Source organism: Rhinopithecus bieti, unplaced genomic scaffold (genome assembly GCF_001698545.2).
Source record: "Rhinopithecus bieti isolate Rb0 unplaced genomic scaffold, ASM169854v2 scaffold_13184, whole genome shotgun sequence".
In the NCBI taxonomy this organism is placed as follows: domain Eukaryota; kingdom Metazoa; phylum Chordata; class Mammalia; order Primates; family Cercopithecidae; genus Rhinopithecus; species Rhinopithecus bieti.
Window position 1 is genome coordinate 242,560 of NW_016807417.1, and position 21,046 is coordinate 263,605.

The window sequence follows — 21,046 nt, forward strand, 5'->3', positions numbered from 1 at the left end:
GGAGGTCACAATTCAACCCATAACGAAGGCATCTTTATTACTGGCATTTGAGGCCTCCAATAATCACTCTTTACCTACATAATCGAAGGTAACTCAAGTCTGCAACATCAAATCTGTGTTCGAATCAAAAGTCTACTTATCTTCACTTAAAGTGTACTCGCTATGACTCTGTGCCTTGGCTCACGCCGTTCCTTTAGCATGTGTGCACATGCACTCAGACACATATACACACAAGCTTCCTTTTGACTTTGAGACACACATACACACGTGCTTCCTTTTGACTTTAATGCAAGTTCAATTTATTCTATAAAACATTCCCTGTTGATTAGAGTAAGAGTTACATCTTCAATTTTGTTTGTAATTTTTATCACACGTACTGTGATTCTGAATCTATAAATATGTGTTGACATAGCAGAATTTATCTGAGCTCTAGGCCCTGAAAATGATAAAATGACAAAAAGAAACCAACATGCTAATATTTCAGAAACTGAAGAACTGTAACTTTGGGACTGTTTTTTTTGTCATGTCTGCACTGACAATGTTTTTTAAATTAAAGTGTACAATCTGGAAAAAAGTATTAAAATATTGAAACTACTGGTTGAGAAAACTATTGAGGATAAATACAAATATGATTTGCATGGCATTAGACTTTGAAGAATTTAATAACATTAAATTCAAGATATCTTTAAATCTTTGTATATTAATATTATTTATTTTTTATATCCTTCAATTCCAAAAAAGAATATGAAGAAATAAATTTGAATGTTTATTCACATTGTTTCAGCCATTAATTATAATATACAGTTGAACCTTCATATCTACAGGAGATTGGCTCCTGAACCCCTGAGTTTACCACAATCCGTGGATGCTCAAATCTCTGAAATAAAGTGGCATGGTATTTGCGTATAACCTATGCACATCCTATTATATACTTTAAATCATCTCTAGATGACTTATAATGCCTAAAACAAGGTAAATACTATGTAAACAGTTGTTATACGGTATTGTTTCCTCATTTCTATTTTTTAAATTGTATTATTTTTCACTGATTTTTTTCCCCAAATATCTTTCATCTTCTGATGGTTGAATCTGAGAATGCAGAAGCAGCACATATGGAGGACTGACTGTATATTTAAAAGTGGTGGCTCAGTCATGGTGAAGAGAATGACTTCTTTCTAAATAAAATGAAGCAGGTGTATTCATCATTAAAGTGAAGAAAACCTGTTTGAGAAAAACAAAATGCTAATAATTCGTATGACATGTGCACCATCTCAAACTAAAGCTGAAGTGACCTTGCCAATTATTTGTTATTTATTATTCTTAATAATCACACAGAAAAACAAATGGCTTCTCAATAAAAAATAATACTCCTTCTATTTCCAAAAATAATAGAGTCAGAAACAGGACTTGACTAAAACTGCAGTTGCTGTTCCTGCTTTCCACCTATTTCCAACTTTAAGAGATTTAAATACGATTTGTTTGTCTTTGTAAACAACAGAACTAATCACCATCCACAGTCGCAACCAGCATGTGTTGCTAAATTTGGCAGATTCAACCAGAATAAAGAATATAAAGAACAGTTAATAGAATCTTAATAAAGTTGCTGGTATTTATAGGCATTACATTAGTTTGCCATGGCTGCCAAAACAAACTACTGGAAACTGTTGGAAATTTAATGACTCTCAGTTCTGGAGGCTAAAAGTCTGAAATCAAAGGATTGGTAAGATTGGGTTTCTTTTCAGGACTGTGAGGGAAGGATCTGTTCTAGGTCATTCTGGTGTCTAGATTTTCATACTTACATGTCATTCTCCCTGTATATGTGGCTGTCCCTAAATTTCCCCCTTTTACATGGACACCAGTCATGTTGGATTGGGACACACCTTAATGCCCTTATTTTAGCTTGATTAATTCTATAAAGATTCTATTTTTAAACAAGGTCACATTTGTAAGTAGAGGGGTTAGGACTTCAATGTATGAACTAGAAGGTCACAATTCAACCCTTAACAAGCACTTTTCTCATTTTCATTTGAAGTATAATTTAAAATTTTATTTTTTGTGTAAATTCTATGGGTAATATAATTTGGAACAATAATTAAGCTGGGTCTTCAAAACTGTATATATTTAAAATAATAAATGAAATTCCTAACAGGTTCTATGGTTGTTTGTTTTAATCTTGACATATACAAAGTTCAAATGAACTTGGAATCATGATATGACTCTATATTAAAAATGAGGAAGTGAAAAGTTACCTAAATGTTGCTATATGAGTTCATAGGCAAAGTAGACAGCTGCCTATGATGTGCAGGACCTGCCAGTAATTTCTCGTGTCTCCAAAATCTGTATATTGCCAATTTCTGGTTAATATATAATATTCCATCAAAAGATTCCCTCACATGAAAATACATACATTGAAAGTAATGGGAGATGAAGCCAATGGTTAATCACCAAAACTGTATTGCTATACTGTCACCTTCAAGTCCATGCACCAACACCTTTCACCTGAATTGATAAAATAGGATCTTAATTCCTTTATTTAGCAAATGTTTGTGGGGCTTCTACCAAGTACCAAGCACTGTCATAAATGTCTGGGGTTTCTTTGTGAAGGAATAATATACCTGTCCTTGCAAAGTTTATCTAGAAGGGTATGGAAATGTCTTTTTTTCTTTTTTCTTTTTGTCTCTTTCCAATTTATCATCTACAAAATATCCAGAGTGATCATTTCAAGGAGGACTCTGAACTTGTCACTTGCTACTTAAAACCTTCACATAATTTTTCAGTTGCTCTCAATTAAAATCCCCAAGCCCTGACGTGGCTTTCAAGGGCCTGTGTAATCTGCTTCCTCCTTGACTCTGCCACCCTGTGCATATAGCTTTCTATCCCATTCACTCTGCTCCAGCCACACTACCCTGCTAATCTAATGGTGATGATGAACAAATCTCTCCTACACTCAGAGCATTTGTATATTTATTTCCTTTATTTTAGGAGCTCCCTTGCTTTTCAAATGTCCATTTCCAACTCATCGTTCATATCTCAGCAGAAATATGAGCTCATGGATGCTTCTCTAATGCACCAAACCAAGCACAGAGTCCCTCTGAAACCTATTTATAACTTCTGATTTATAACAATTGTAAATAATTATGTGTATAATGTCTAGAATAAAGATTACGTAGGTTTATAATTTTCTCTTTATACTTAGCACAGTACTGGATAAATGGAAAGAACTCAAAAAATATACATTGAATTTAAGAGGAGTAAGGTAGAAGGGAAAAGAGAGAGAGAATACCCTGACTCTTGGTAAGGCATATATTAAGTGGAATTAGCTTGAACAGGGATGGACACTAATTTAATGGGTAGAGGTTTGGGCCCTAGGCAGAAAACTGCAATTTACTTTGGTCAACATTTTCCAAGTACATTCAAAAACAGATTCATTCCAGGAAGTGCTGCTCAAAAACGATGCCATGGTCAAATAAGTTTGTCTGCCTCTTAGATAATGCCTATTAGAGTGTCCCATTAGGGGTTCTAAGAATTCTAGTAAAGAAACCTGTTTAACAAATCCCCCTCTTCCTTTAGAATACCTAATAACATTGAAGAGTGCTTCCTGGGCAATACTGTTCTAAGGTATAAGTCTGTTCCACTACCTTGTCTTTTTCCTTCTAATTAAAGCTATGTAGATGGAAAATCTCATTCTGTATTTTTTCTTATCTCAAAAAAAAGAAAAAAAAAAAGAAAAAAGAAAAAAAACACTAGAGGCCGGGCGCGGTGGCTCAAGCCTGTAATCCCAACACTTTGGGAGGCCGAGACTGGCGGATCACGAAGTCAGGAGATCGAGACCATCCTGGCTAACACGGTGAAACCCCGTCTCTACTAAAAAATACAAAAAAAAAAACTAGTGGGCGTCTGTAGTCCCAGCTACTCGAGAGGCTGAAGCAGGAGAATGGCGTAAACCCGGGAGGAGGAGCTTGCAGTGAGCTGAGATCCAACCACTGCACCCCAGCCTGGGCGACAGAGCGAGACTCTGTCTCAAAAACAAACAAACAAACAAACAAACAAACAAAAAAACACTAGAGATCTTACCTTTAGAGGTATTTTTACTTCCCAATCGAAAATTAGTATGTAAAATCAGGAGTTGTAGCCCCCTCACATGAAAATACATACATTGAAAGTAATGGGAGATGAAGCCAATGGTTCATCACCAAAACTGTATTGCTACACTGTCATTTTCATAATTTTGGATACTTGATGCATCAATATTTATAAATTTGTAGTATCATAATAAGTGGCTGCATACTTTCCACCTAGAATTCTTTTAGCTTAATCATCGTGGTATAGACCAGGAGTCTCCAGATATGTTGAGCCTATCACTTGTGCATTTATATATAACATAAATGTACCACTACACTTTTATATCATTTATTTTTTGAAACATTCCCTAAAATAAAAACTTTAACGATTGAGGTAAAATTAATATAAAAAGAGGTCCTAAAATTTTCTTAGTATTATTCAGAGGATCATTTTGCATCCACCTTGCATTACATGCATGTACCTCACCTTAGAGATAATTCTTAAAACTATAACTGGACTAGAACTTGCCAGAGCATGATAAGACCTAGGTATAAGGAATTCTTCCGTGCATTAGAAGCTTTCCTGTTTTCATTTACCCTGAAAATTACTCAGCTGCTGTTTATTGGATGTGGCTTATTTAGGTGAGTAGAGAGAACTGAATTTGGAGGATTTGAAGAAGATATTGGAAGGTGAAGAAAGGATTTATCTTTATAAACTTTGTGTCAGGATTGAGATGTTGCATAATTTACTATCATGATGGTATTAGACTGAGTCCTGTCTTTTTTACTTTGGCTTGGGACCCCAGGAGGGTACAGTTTCAAAGGTACATAGTTCTCCTAGAAGACTAGACTATAAAACTGTCTGATGATTTAGGGCATGAAGTTCAGAAAATAGAAGTTACAAAGAATCAATTCTAAATTTTATTCTATTATGTTTTACTCAGGGAGAATCCTGAAGAGTAAGTTGTTTCAATACTGAGAACACTAACAATAGTGTCTGGGCCAAATCGACTTGTCATATTGTACAGACAACTTAGTTTGATCCTCTATCCTGGCAGAGACTACATTCAGAGAAATCTTTAGAGGGGATTCGTCACAGATTCATACGAAATCGTAAGTTTGAAGCTCGCTGAGTTCCAAAGTCATTTATCATTAGATAAAAGCATCAGCATGATTTAGATGAGTAGTATTGCAGAATGGTTAGGAATACAGGCCTTGATGGAAAACGTAAATGGATTTGACATTAATTTCCACATTAAACAACTTAAAGGCTGTATGGCCTGGGGCGGGATATCTTAGAATTACCATGAAATGTAAATAACTGAACAATCTCAAGTATCACCTTGAGTGAAGCACTCAGCACAATGATGCTATCATTAGCACACAATAAATGGTAGGTAGTTATTCTTCTTATTATTTGTATTGTTTTTACTTCTATGGAAAAAATGAGAATCATTTGTGATCCATAGTGTTTTCCTGTGTAACAGGACCCTAAATTTGCTCCTGACAACATTTCATATATATATCCACTTGACTGTATTAAAGTTAGCGACCATATGTAAGCTGACAACTTTGATTAAGGAATTTTCTGTTGGAACTTGACTTAATCTTTAGTTTGAGTGGAAAATCTGGTAGTGAGTCTTTTTCTCTTCTGCAATGCTGTCAAACACTGTGATCCATGGAGACAGAAAGGGGAATTAAGCCAGGGAAATATACCATAAGTTAAAACTTTATGGAATTGAACACAGAAGCAACCATGACGGAACTGTAGGAAAAAAAAAAAAAAAATGCAATCAACACTGCAAAGCCAAATGACTCCTGAATTCTGTATTGGCTGAACTTGAGAGTGAAATAATTTACACAAATTAAAATTCTTAAGGAGAATGAGTTATAAATAACATACCCATCAATCTTGATTTCAAATGATATTCTAGAACATCTGAATTCTAATGCATTTGGGACAATTGTCAAAGTTCTTGACTTGAAACTGGGTTTAAAATTTATCTGCAATAAATTTTATGGCTTTTATGTGTTGTATTAGCCTAATCAGCTGCTAACCCTGCAGGGGCAAGGACTGGAATTACATTTGTCAAGATGAAGTAACTTGGAAGTGGAAATGATGCTTTTGTCCTTTTTCTCCATAGAAAACATGGATCTTTATAAAGTAATTTTTTTCTTTTACAAAAAGGGACTCAGATTCCATAATTTTATATGTGAAAGTAGACTCATTGATTCTTCTTTAAAGAGTTGGGACAGTCTGTGAAGCAGGCACAGAATGGAACAGAAATAGCTTCAGTAGAGATTTGACGTTCTAATTCATTCTCTGCAGAATTACAAATGCCAGTGCTTTCCATTGTAATACACTCCCCTCACCACACATATCTGCAAAAATTTGTGCAATATGTCTAGAAAAATAATATTCATTTTCAGGGTCTAAGAGATTCAGATTTCTTAACTCTTTATTATCCTTGAAAAATCAAGGCTAAGATGGACTCCTGAGTAAATTATTTTCTTAACATAAAAGTATGGCTAACGGAGAACAGATGCAAAAGTTTAAGCTTTTTCAAACCAACATAACTTCCCATTCATGCAGCAAAGATTGGCCATCATCAAACACCTTCTCTGGGGGACAAGTTAAACAATAGTGCACACTCAGCTTGCACCACCAGAACTGGCCATCTAACCAGGGTAAGAATTGGATTCATTATCCTAACACCCTGAAGGCAAAATTGTAAGGACCTATGGATCATAACAAGATGGAGGTCACAGTAGAGCCATTTAACTCCATTCCTAACATAAGTTATTTATGAAAAAAAGATACCATTGAATTGTTTTTGCATGAATGCTATAAAATATTTTTATTAAAAATGAAAACAGTGATAGGAAAAAACAGACAAGGAGAGAGAATATCCCAAAGCAACCAAGCACATTTAACAGAGATGACCCCCATTCTATTTCCCTGGGGTGAAAATGTGTGGTTAAACATATGAGAAGGATATTTTACTTGGTGTATGTTACCCATCATAGTAGCAACAGCAGGAGCAGCTACAGAAAATGGCCCATTAGTTTTTCCATAATAAACTCTTTTTTCACTGGCACACTCTTGGGATTCCTTGACATTACTTCAGTAGAGTTATTGGTGGATGGCTTCAATAATTGGAACGCTCACAATCTGATACTAACATTTTCCCTGTCACTTCAGTATATGCTAAATATTAGGAAATTTGATTTTCAGGGCATCCTTTCCAAGGTATGTGATTCCAAAAGACAAATTTATAAATTCAAAATGCTCTTTATATTTTTACATTTTGCATTTGCATTCCTTTCTCAAATTAGCATGTCAAGACACCTATTCAATATAACTTTATCACGTTCAAGGAAGGACTAATGAATGAGAGTTAACAGCTCCCAGTTGCAGTCTCCAATGTGTCTAACTTATACCTAAGGCAATAGCCTCTGCACAAGGGAGTTCTCTGAAAATATGTGCCCTGAAATGTACAAGCATAAATGAGAATTGGATGAAAGTCTTCACTGAGCTTAAAAATTTTCAGCAATTAATTGTGCCAAGCACCAGGAAGAAGATCATGATTGAATCTGGAAGCCAAGCATTTTATGTAGCATAGCATAGTAAGTTTAATCAGAGAAATATGCAGCCATTTAAGGAAGGACACAGAGCAGACACCTCTCTGGGGAAGACATGGTAGCATGTCTCTAATTCACGGGATCAATTTGTATGTTACTGCTCCCTTTTCAAAGACCACAATAAAATGAGGAGGGTGTGGCCAGAGAACTGACAACTATTAGTAATTTCCTATTTCAATTGTGCTATTTAACAAAGAAAACCACTGCTGAGAGACCAGGGACTTAGGGGAAAAAAACGTCTAACTGAAAGTCTAAGAGAAAAGGCAAAAAAGAAAAGAAAATAGTCAATGTATTGGGTACATGGAATGATTTAAAGTTTCCCTTTAAAAATTTGTTAATAAATTTTACAGAATAGATAAGATTTCTCAACAAAACAAAAATGAAAAGAGAAAGAATAATCAGGAAAATTCAGAGTAAGTAATATAATTCAACAAACATTTATTAAACATTTCTTATGGGCCATGCATAATACTGGATACTAGGTGCTACAAAGAGATGTCAAAGTTCTTATTCTTAGAGAGGTGTTAGTGGAGTGGGAACACAGAAATTAATCAAATAATTACACTATAATTCAACCCAAGTCAAGTGCTCTGTGACAAGAACATGATTCTATGAAAGGTTATGAGAAAAGCTTCTGACCTAGTCTGGGAAATCAGAGAAGTTTTCCTATATAAACTGATATTTGAGCTGAGATAAAGGACAAATAGGAATTAGGCTAAACAAAAGCACCAAATAAAATGATGTCTCAACAGCTAAGGGGAAAAACAGTGTGAGATGGGGCTTTGAGACAGAGACTATATTAGCACATATTAAGAAGTTAGGGCCAGGTACAGTGGCTCACACCTATAGTACCAACATTTTGGGAGGCCAAGGTGAGTGGATGGCTTAAGCACAGGAGTTTAAGATCTGCCCAGGCAACATGGAGAAAGTCTATCTCCACAAAAAATACAAAAATCAGTTGGGCATGGTGGTGCTTGCATGTGGTCCCAGCTACACAGGGGCTGAGGCTGAAGGATAGACTAAGCCCCAGGAGAGGTCAAGAGTGCAGTGAGCCATGACTGCACCACTGCACTCCAGCCTGGGTGACAGAGTAAGACCTTATCTCAAAAAAACAAAACAAAACAAAAAAAGTCTTTTTAGTAGTTTTATTGCATTAATGACCTCAATTTATCACACCTTTATAAATCTGTGCCCTTTTTCTAGTGCTTTACCATAATGACTCCACTTGTGATGTGACTTTCTTTGGCCAGTAGGGCAGTAACAAACTGGACCCAGGTAGAGACTCAAAAAAGCACATACGTGCTGCTACTTTCTTTTCCTCCACCATGAGAATCTGCATGGGCTACCCTGCTGAATGACAAAATGTGGAGCAGAGCATTTGTGTTAACTCAGTCCCTTTCAGTTCACCCAGCCACCAGCCAGACACCTGGGAGAGCCCAGCCACGATCAGCCAAGCAGTCTAGCTCATTGATAAATAGTAAGGAAATCCTGCTAAGCCCTCTCTTCACATCAGCAGAATTCCTCAGGTGAGCCCCAAAAGATGGCCCAATTAATCCACAGATTTGTGAACTCAATAAATATTTAATATTTTAAGCCACTAGGACTTGTGGTTATGTTAGGCAGCATAAATATAGCTATAGATAATGGATACAGTGGTAAATGTAAAAATGGATTGTACAGTGGTATATGATGTGCACAGCAGTGGAATTATTTTCAGGTTATTGCAGTAAGATAAAATGGCAGCTTGGACTAAGTGATAGTGAAGATGACAAAGGCTACCAAATCGAGGCAATTTGAATTTAATTGTCTAAGAAATGGTGAACTTTTAAATGCCTTAAACAAACAAATAGTGACATGAACAACCTTCTGCTAATTTAGGAAAGTTAAATTGACCATGTTTTCATGAATGGATTATAGTAGGAGAGTAGAGGGACAGAACACTAGAACAAAAAAAATTGGAAGAAAGAAAAATGACTACATGCCAAGGGAATGTCTCTTCACCACATAATATCTAATTGAACATTCTCATTCAGTGAAACCATTCTGATGCCTATATTCAATAACATACTCTCATTCTTTAAAAGATGCTAATTCTAGATGTTTGTAGCTTAATTCAATGCGCTTTTGACAGTTCAACCTCAATTAGTGGTGACTTGAGAATGGAATATAATCCATGGATTAAGGCAATGTTAAATTAGTTTCAAGACCCTTTTGCATTTAGTGGTTGTGTGAACAATAAATTAATATGAAGATATAAACAATTCAAAGGGTATGGAATCAGTCTTAATGCCCACTTTGCCATTGCTGGCAACAGGTTACTCCTTTCTGATGTTCCAAAATGTTCTCAATTCCATCCTTACAATCATAATAAAAATCATATTCCAAAATATATACAAACACATTCTATTTCCTCAGTAAGTGTTTAATCATCCAGTGATATTCATGGATATGTTATAAAATAGGAACTGTGTAGGGCAGTAAACAATGGCCTTTAATCTTATCTCCATCTAAAGCCCATCCCTCCACTTTTACATAGATAACATTTCCTCTTGCTTGTTTAAGGATGTCATTCCAGGAACTCCTTGACTTCTTTGAATATTGCACCAGCAATTCTTCCCTCTTCCTCTTACATTAATATTTTTCTCTCTTTCTCCTTTTCATTGAGGTAGATATACATACATATATAGATATGCCTAAGTTCTTAAATAAGTTTACTTGCTCCACTTTCCTTGTCACTTATCCATTTATTACTGAGTTGTATTTGTTGAAAAACTCTGAGGGAGTGACCTATTCTTGTAGTTTCTAATTCTCTCTTCCCATTGTCTTTTAAATCCACTCAAGTCAGGCCTTTGCCTCCCTCACCCCATCAACACTACTCTCTTCATGTTTACCACTGATCAATGGCCACTCTCAGCATCAATCCTACCTCCTTGATAGATCTTTTCTCATTTTCATTTCACACCACCCAATGCCTTGGTATCCATTCTTTCTCACTGGTTTCTCTTTCTCAATCTTGCTTAAGGGTTCTATTCTTCTCCCCAGTCTTTTAATGGTGGGAAGACTCCCACATTGTTTTTGGTCTCTTCACTATCTCTATTCATGTCTTTGGTGATCTTGCTCAATCACATGAATTTAAATATAACCCATATGGCAACAACTCACAAATTTATATCTCTAGCCCTGGCTTCTATCCTAAGTATCATATTTGTACCTCTGTCCACTTAACTCCCCACTTGAATGTCTAATGGACATCTCAAAATCAATATGGCCCAAACTAAACACCAGGTGGTTTCACCTACAACCTTCCACATCTCAATTGATGAAAACTCCATCCAGTTGCTTAGCACAAAAAATTATTATATTATTATTATTATATCCAATTATTATCACGATTATTATTAACCCTTGACTCTTACTTTTCTCTCATAATTTGCATACATCCAGCACATCCTTCTAATCGGATTCACCCTTGTCTTCTGACATTCTATTCTCAACACAATAGACAGAGTGCTGCTTTTAGCGTTTAAGATGGATCATATCATTTCTTCATCGCAATGACTTCCATTTTCATTTTCCTCCAGACTAAAAATCTTGTTTCTTTAAAAGTATTAAATGGCCTCTTCCCCTGTACCTGAATCCAGTTACCTCCTCGCCTCAGCTCGTAATATGCTCCGCTTGCTTACTGTCTACTATAGCTATAAGCTCTCCTTACTTATCCTTAAACTTAATGACCAGGCTACCACCTTAGAAAATTTGTTCTCATTGTGTTATTTTGCTTGGAATACTCTCTTTCCATATATATTCATTGCTAATCCCTTAACTTTCTTTGAATTTCTGCTCAAATGTCACCTCAATGATGCTGCCCTAACCTCAGTATCTAATATGGCAGTCTAACTCCTCCTGCAAACCCTGGCACTTCTGGTTCCCTTTGCCCTGTCCTACTTTATTTCCTTTTTCTCTCTAACACTTATTACCTATGAACACACTAAATAACTTATTTATTATGTTTGCTGTTTGTTTTCTGTCTCCCTCTTCTTGAATGTAAAAGCGGTGAGGTCAGAAATTTTTGTTCTGTTCAGTGAAGCGTTCCCAAGAATAAACAAAGCATGCCACATAGAAGACACTAAATAAATTATATGTTGAATGAGTGAATGAATGAATGAATAAAGTGATGCTCTGAATTATTTAAAATGGCATGTCTCACCTCTGCCACAACTGAGCCCTATGTATGTGCTGTGAATTATTTCTGTGGTTACAATTAATGCTCTTTTTCTTGGCTCTTAGAACAATTTTTGAATGTGAATTAAGACATCCTTGTCTCACTTTTCTCCTTTTTAATTTAATTACCAACCATTACAGCCACTTCATTTGCAATATAGAGGACTTGCCCTCATCAAATATGAAATGTAGGAATAAACGACAGTACTAAGTGACCTGCTGGATGTGGGAAATATACAGTGATACATAGGAGTCAAAACCTTATGAGCTAGATAGAACAGAAATCTAGTTGAGTGACTTAGTCAGAATTACACAGTGATCAACAACAGAATGGGAGAATATGAGATTTCTACTTTCTGGTGAAGGCTATTCTCACTAGAATGAACTTACTGCTTATAATCTAATTCAACATTTCAGAGGTTACAGACTTACTTCCAGCAAGCTCAGACCTCTGATGCTGCAAGCTCTAAATGTTCCTGCTCATCACAGGTGAGCGTTGGACAGTCTCCATGGTTTGAGCCCTCATCAGCATCCCCTTTTGTCTCTCCTGATAACATTCAAATTGAGGACACAAGGTGTGAGTCCTTGTATACTTTAGCATACCTTTATAATAACTATCTTGGTGTTTGCATGCATGCATGAGCACATATACATGTAATGTGGAAAAATTCAAAGAAATGATGAATTCAAAGAGATGATGAGGAATTGTCTATGGTAAAAAATGACTAACATCATACTGACTCTTTACTGAAAAGCACACTTCAACTCTGCTGTTGTACCTTTTCTCTTATATCTATCCTGTATGAGTGCAAGTTCTTATATGTTATTTATATTTCACCTGCGTTTTTTCCAAGAGTTGTTCTATGCTTAGTGAATCTTATATGTTATATATATTTTACCTGCATTTTATTCAAGAGTTATTCTGTGCTTAGACAGTTCTATCCTTAGAGCCTAACCAACTAGATTGCATAATATTTCAGCTTTCTAAGTTGACTCCTGATTCTCAACTAGACACTGGGTTGATTGGCACAGATGCAAAATTATGAACATAAAGAAAACCTTAGAATGAATGCAAATAAATGAATGAATAAACAAGATTAAGTACCGTGCAGTGCTCTTCACTAAACAATACTGAATGGATGGCTAATGTAATAAATCCAAATGGTAAAAGGAGATACCATTTCTTACAATAGCTTCTTTTCAATGCTTTAGGTATTCAACATTTCAACCACTTTTAAACCATTATACACTCTCATGTTCACATGCAATAAACTGCCCAGTAGATATTTATTTAAAGTGGAATGTTGACTTCTATCGAGTTTAAGCTATTTACTTGAAAGGATGGCATTCGCAGCAACAGTGTTTGAAACTTCTTCACTGTAGCAATTCTAAATTTCCCACCACAAATGTAAACTAGTGCAGCCACGTGAAAAACAGTGTGGAGATTCCTTAAAGAACTAAAAGCAGAACCATCATTTGATCCAGAAATCCCACTACTGGGTATCTACCCAGAGGAAAATAAATTGTTATTCGAAAAATATACTTGCATGCTTATCAATTGCAAAATTGTGGAATCAATCCAAATGCCCATCAATCAACAAGTCCATATATATATATGATGGAATACTATGCAGCCATAAAAAGAAATGAATTAACAACATTTGTAGTGACCTGGATGAGATTGGAAACTATTATTCTAAGTGATGCAACCCAGGAATGGAAAACCAAGTATCATATGTTCTCACTGACATGTAGGAGCTAAGCTTATGAGGATGCAAAGGCATAAGAATGACACAGTGGACTTGGGGGACTTGGGGGGAATAGTGGGAGAGGGGCAAGTAATAAAAGATTACAAATATGGTGCAGTGTATACTCAGGTGATGAGTGCAACAAAATCTCACAAATCACCACTAATGAACTTACTCATGTAACCAAATACCACCTGTACCCCAATAGCTTATGGAAAAATAAAATAAAATAAATTTCCCAGCAATTGTATCCAAAGGATGTGGTTCTTTATGTTTACAACTTCTCAAGGACCATGTTATTTCTTTTCTTTATCCATTTTCTAGTAAAGTATCCTCTGTAACACATATTTACCTTTTCCCAGTTTCTCTCAGTGAATCTGTCCTCTCTTTCAGAATCTTCATTTGTGATCTATGTTAGAAAAATACTTAAATGGATAGCCCTTAACTTATTCAAAATTTTAACCAATTTATTTAAATATTGTCACTAATTTATTTAAATATAGTATTTGTTTAAGACATGTCCCAATGTCTACTCATGTCTTTATTTTTATAAAGACAATATACTTCTGTAAGTGAAAGAACACAAATATATATGATTTTGTAGAGTAATATCATCTTTCACGTAAATAAATGCAAAGTATTTTGATAGTGATAATAAGGATTATATTAGATTTTCCAATTGTTTTATAATACTGCCTTAACCGTCATATTAACTACAATGAATTCTACAGCATAGAAATATTGGAAGGATGTATTTTTTTTAATGAAGTCTGTATCAGCAAATTGGAAAGAGATTACCCATCTCCTCTTGCAATGTGGTTTGATACCAGCACGCCTGTGTTGGTGGGCTTGAGATAACTTAAATAGAAAATGAGCTTATTCTTCACTTTTTCATTGACTCATCCTGTGACAAAAGTTGGGCCTAGTGTCATTTCTCTTATCTTCCATTTATTTATCTTTAAAATGGCCATAATGGCACTTTTCCATAGGAATTTGTGGCTGGACACTAAGTAAATAAACAATAAAACTCTTTATAAATACAATGCTATAAAGGATGGTTTAAAAAAAACTCATTTTTTTTCTAGATAGAAAGCTTTCTTAGCTAATGTTCTATTTGAAAAGGATTCTACAAAAGATAGTCCACTTATCTGAATGCTCTCTCTAACATTAACACAATTCCAGGTGTGGTTTTGTTTATTCTTTTGGTCTAGCAAGCAAAATGTTTTAATTTCTCTAAGTGTAGATTTCTAGGCAAAGATGACAGATATTTAGTGTTTTGAAGAATTGCTTAGTCGGGTCTAAAATACATACTTTTAAACTAAGGAAAAGGTTTCAGTGAAGGAGAAATGAAGATAAAAGGCATGGTCATCTGATGAAATAAGGTCCATGAGTGAGTTAGAGAATGTATTGGTGTGTGCGGCAGAGAATGACAAAGTAGAAGGCAAAATGGAAAAAAGCAAGAATGTGATTGTTAGACTGTCTCAGTACACATAATGGGGCACAGTCTAGGTGAAATTTAAGGGATTGGTGGAGGATAAAACTAGGGAAGACCCTGACAACAACTCAAAGACATTTCTTGATGAAGTGAAGGAAAATGATGTAGGGGCTGTGCATTAAGTAACTTTTCTCTGAAAGAGGAAGAAGTAAATTAATCTGCTGTGAGAGGATAATCATGCTAAGAAGAATGCTGTTTGAACACTACTGAAGAATAAAATGATAATCAACAGGCTTATATGAAGCAGACTAAGCTACCTTTATCATGAGACCAATTTTAAAAATATGTACAGAATATATTGTTTTCTGATATTCTGTATTCCCTGTTATTATCAACATTTAGCTATTTAGTTAATATTTAGATATCCCATTAATATTATCCTTCAATATATAGATATTTTTGGAAAACTGGCATGCTAAATAACTAGGACTGTTGGAGTTACAGTGCCCTCCACCCTATGCAGGCCACATTACAGTAGAAGTATGGTGCCCGGTTCTAGATGTCCCACTTAAAAGGACCATTGACAAGTTAAAATCACCTACAGAGAAGTAACAGAATACTGAGGGCTCTAGTCATGCCATTTGAGAAATAATTTAGGAAAAGGAAGCTGTTCTCCTAAAATAAATAAATAAATAAATAAATAAATAAGAATCAAAGAATCGGAAGGACTCTTGATCATCTGCTTGATTTGGGGAGCTTTCACATTCTCTGGGAGATGCAACACGGAAGTTTTTACTGTCTTTGCTGAAATGAGCCCTTCTCATGAAACCCTTTGTTCCTTCTTTCTCCAGGAACAAAGGATCTGTAGTTGAGGCAGCTAGATGGGGAATATAATTATCTCTTTCTCTCTCTAAAACTACGATGATCTTTAGAGTTAGCTATATAACAAGTATCTCTCTGTTTTTCAGAACACAGAGTGTCTTTTGCCTAGTTTTCAAGATCCTAATGTTTTGCCCCACATTATATACCCCAACCTTATTCTTCTCCGCAGTATAGTCAGGCTAATCTCCTTACTCCATCTATGTGTCTAACAGCAGATTGTTCTCTTTCTATTTTAGTCTCTAATTTGGGTTTCTGTTGCTATATAAAAAACCACCCCGAAATATGGTCATAGCTTTTTATTGAGATAATTTTATAGATTAATTTGGGGTGTCAAGTAATGCTTTTTTTTTTTTTTTCCTCAAGACTATGAATCAAGAATTCAGGCAGGATTCAATTGGGATGTTTCTCAGCTTCACATGGCTTCATTGGAGTCACTCACTTAATAGTCATCTTTCAGTATTAGAACATAAAGAGTACTTTGTTTATAATGTCTTTATTGCATTTTTTTTATGAATGCATCCCTCTACTTAACTAGTCCCCCACTGATGGGTTTTTAGATTGTTTCTGATTTATTTTACTTTTGCCAACATTGCTGTAATTTTTTGCAGACTTATTTGAGTCTCTGTTGGATGAAGTGTATGAGGGGAATTGCTAATTAAAATATAAGTTCATATAAATATTAGTACAAATGGATAAACCAACAAATGTCAGGACCAACTTAGAAGATTACCACTTTTCTGTTAATACCTTCTTTCCGTTTCCATTCTTATAGTGAAATTTATCACTATTATTTTAATTTGTCTTTCTTTGAGTGTTAGTGAGCTTGAGCATATTTTATATGTTTAATGATCATTTGTAGTTTCTTCTTTGAATTGTCTCTTCATATCATGTTTTAATTTGTATTGGAATATTTTATTTTTTGTTTTCTGTTATATATGTAGGCAGTAGGATATAATAAAGATATAAAGTGTTTGACAACTATAGTTAATTATATTCACAAATAAATTCTTTTCAATTTTTTTATAATGTATTTTCCCATGCAAAAGTGCTTAAAATGTTTGAAGTAATTGATATTTTTCTTTTGTGACTTCTGGATTTTATTTTATACTCCTTAATATTCTGATATATTTGCCAATTTTTTCTTTTTTTTTTTTAGTATCTTGCTGCTTCATGTTTTCTGTAAATATTCGATGTACCTGGAATTTATCTTTTTGAATGATGGAGATCTTATTTTTCTCAGGTAGATAGCCAGCTGATCCACTGTCATCTGTTTAACAATTCATCCTTTCTCAACAAACATGGAAAATCAAATTTACTATACTTTGACTCTGTACTGGACCGCAGTTGACTTGTCTCTTCCATCACAATTACCAAGTTCTTTAACTTTTCTAGCTTTAGAGTATGTTTTAATATCTGGGCAAATGTTTCTGTGTTATTGTGAATTCCAGGTATTCTTGCAGATCCGTTCCTCTAAATGACACTTAGAAAACAAATGTTTATAAATGTGTCATACAGAGTTATAGCTTCTTATTGAGATAATTTTATAGATTAATTTGGGGAAAATATAAATTTTATAATATTTAATCTTCTTGGCAAAAAATACTATAACTTTTATTTTACATTTACATAAATGTTCTTTTATAATCCTAAGTTTTATAGAGTATTTTATATATTGTTTTATTCTGCAATAAAAGTTTTTCTTATTATAGTTTCTTATTGCATTTCCTCTGCTGCTATTGTTGTTACATAAGAAAGCTGGTACTTTTTTACATTATCAAAAATACTTTACAGTACCAAACTTATGCATTGACCAAATATTGAACCACTTTAATGACTTATCTAATTGTTCTTTTGGCTTGTCAGATGATTAACAAATTTTCTAGGTAACCATTTATATTATGTTCAAATAATAATCATTAAGGCTCTGCCTTTAAATTATGAATATTATTTATTTACTTCTTATTTTAGTCTTTTAGTATATTGGCTAGACCCTCTTGTGTAATATAAAATAAATTTTAACTAATTTAATACTTATGAGAATATATATTTTAAAAGAGTTAAATTTCACTGCTGTCTGTGAATTTAAACATGATACCAGGCACTGTAATAATTACTATTATGTGGAATGAAAACTGGGAATTGTTGGCCATTTCCTAAGTAAAACTTGTACCTCCAATGTGCGCTTGGCAATATTTCAGGAAATCATAAGATTGAGAAAAAAAATGCATTAACTTCTTTGGCAAAATAAATGATTCCCATCTGACACTTGGAGATTATGAGAGATTATGATTTTTTGTTTTGATTTTTATTATTTTGTGTTTGTCTTTCTTGGATAAAAAGAAAAGTTTTAAAGGAAAATAGAAAAAAATGGAAGAGTAGGCAAAGTGAGAACTGAAGTTAATGAAGAAGCCACAGATACAGCCTGAATGGATCTATGAGTTGTTATCAAATAATAAAAATGGAAAACGTGTAAATTGAAGGAAGAGATCATTTCTTGTTTTGGTATTCATCTTTAATAATCAGTAGAACAACTGACACATAGAAAGTGCTAATAAATATTGTTGAATGAATGAGGAAATTAGTGCAAATAAATGGACTAAGTATCTATATTTAACCCAGGGCAAGTCTGCTTACCTCCCAATAATTCACACAGATGCATTAAGGTCTAATATTAAGATCTTCACTATGAATCTCAGTGAATATGAATTAGCGGCTACTTCTCCAACTGAGACAAGTAACTCATTATTTAGAGCTGCATCTGGTGGAACAGGAGAGATCTTGAACAAGACAAGAAAATCATTATTCAGTTAAACTGATGAAGTCCTTGATATTTCCACCTATTCTTCCCCTATTGAGTCCTTTCAAACAAAATAGGAGGTAAGAGACGTATGCTAGTTGATGACTAGAGGGATTTCAAACTATCTACTATTGTTTAAAGTTGCTTGTAACTTACAATAAACAAATGATGTTAATTTTAAAAATGCATGCATCATGTAAATCTCAGAATACTTTCTTTGAGGCAAGACTACAGAATTTGTACACATGAGAAATTTGTGTAAGGAAAACTACTGTCTATATCACACCACAGAAGAAGCCTTTGAGTCATGACTGAAAGAAATTTAAGTGTCTAAGATCTTTGCATTGAAGAACATATTTCTAAGCCTCAGTAAATTGATAATGCCTAAAAACAGGCTTTTGACCAAGAAGATTTGGAGCAATAAATGCACTCATGATTCAACCAAGCTTTAGGGTACTCATTTCAAATGTAACAGTATTGTACTTCCACATAAGGCAGAGATAGAACATCAAAAAGTAGTAATTACTACAAAACTTCTGACAAACTAAAACAAAATCCTGTGGCAACAAACTGTGTAAGGAGATTTCACATGCTCTGATTTGCTCACAGCTGTGGGCTTCTGTCATGCTTTTCATATGGTGCATTAGTTCAAACATCCCAGATTACTGAAATGCATATTATTGATGTGAGCAAACTTCTGTATAGTCTTTTTTTTTTTTGGCCGAATTTTGTTGTATATTGGAAAAACATGGAAATGAGAAAAACAAGTTCTACACTTAGCTATGATTAGTTCAATGCCTGTGAACATGTTATTCATGTAGCTTAATTTCTCTGGGACCTAAATGTGAAGTGAGCTGTTTATCTCTAAGGCTGATCCTAGCAGACCTTTCTTAGCTAGGTAAGGCCAAATGGGAGTGGGCTTGGATGTAGTTGAATGCTAAAAATTGAACTTAGCTGGGGGTATTGTACTCACAGGTTCTAAATTCATTAAATTCTTAATCAAGCAATCTAACCAGAAAATCCGAATTAAAGAGAAGAATAGAGTAAGACACAGGTTGAGACAGGAACATGGTTAGAAAAAAAGATGAAACATTTGATTTGGGCCAGAAAATCTTGTGTTTTAGTGTCACTCTGCTTAAGAGATCAATTCAGAGCACTGTAAGCAACATCATTTGGGGGTGTGCTGGAGGGCTGAGTGGGAGAAAGTTGCAAATGAAAATGTTATATCAATTTAAAAACCTATGGCTCCCTTCACTAGAGTTACCAGGCACAGCTGTCAAACCTACAATTCTTAGCAATATCTGGAATGATTCAAAATCACAGGTTGTATTGGTGGGGTTCGATTGGGCTAAACAGCTTACCACTGCTTCTATGGTGAGCTGCAGTGAGGTAATTACAACAGACTGGGAAGGGACGGTGTATAACGACACTCATTGGTTTTGTCTATATGACCAGGCAACAACAAAACAGCCCTAAAATCGACTCTAGCACAGTCGGCTCATTTTCTTGGCCATATCCAAAGCCTGCTTAGATTGTGACTACAATCTGTTTGAAACTCTGCTGGGGGAAAACCATAGGGAAGTTCTGAATCAGCGATGCCAGGGTAATCTGGTTGTGTTCTGTCAATATGGCCACCACCCTCACTTCAAATTCTGTGGCAAAACTGTTAAATGTGGAAAACTCAAGTAGGGGGGACAGGCCCTTGGCAAGTGATACAGATTGTGCTGTTTATTATGTGTGGAGGTTGCTGGGAGACCAGAAGATTAATAGAACATGCTCACTTGGAATCCTAATGGAAGATTTCTCAATCACTCTACAGTGAGAAAGATCTATACTTCTCTTTCACACTTGCACACTTGGGATACAGGAAAGGGGAGATGGAGGAAACAAAGGCACGACTGAGAGGGCATGGGTTCAATACACGTAAATGTTTCTACATAAGTTGATATAAAACACATGACTCCTAATGACTTCTAAAATGCTGGAATCCTGTAAGACACACAAAAAATGAATGATCTGAACACCATCTGTTTGTCCTTTTGCTACATGTGGTAATGGTCACTTATTTGACTACCTGTGGATATGGAAATGTGTTTGAAATGATGAAGGACCCTCTGCTCTACTATAATGACAACTACCAGTGACATTTGTAACCTTAGCAGCAGGTTAGAAACTATTTATGTCCACTCCCATTAAGAATTTTACCTCTTTGACACATCCATTTGGTTCTGTTTGAAAAAGAAAATCATTAGTCTGACCTAAA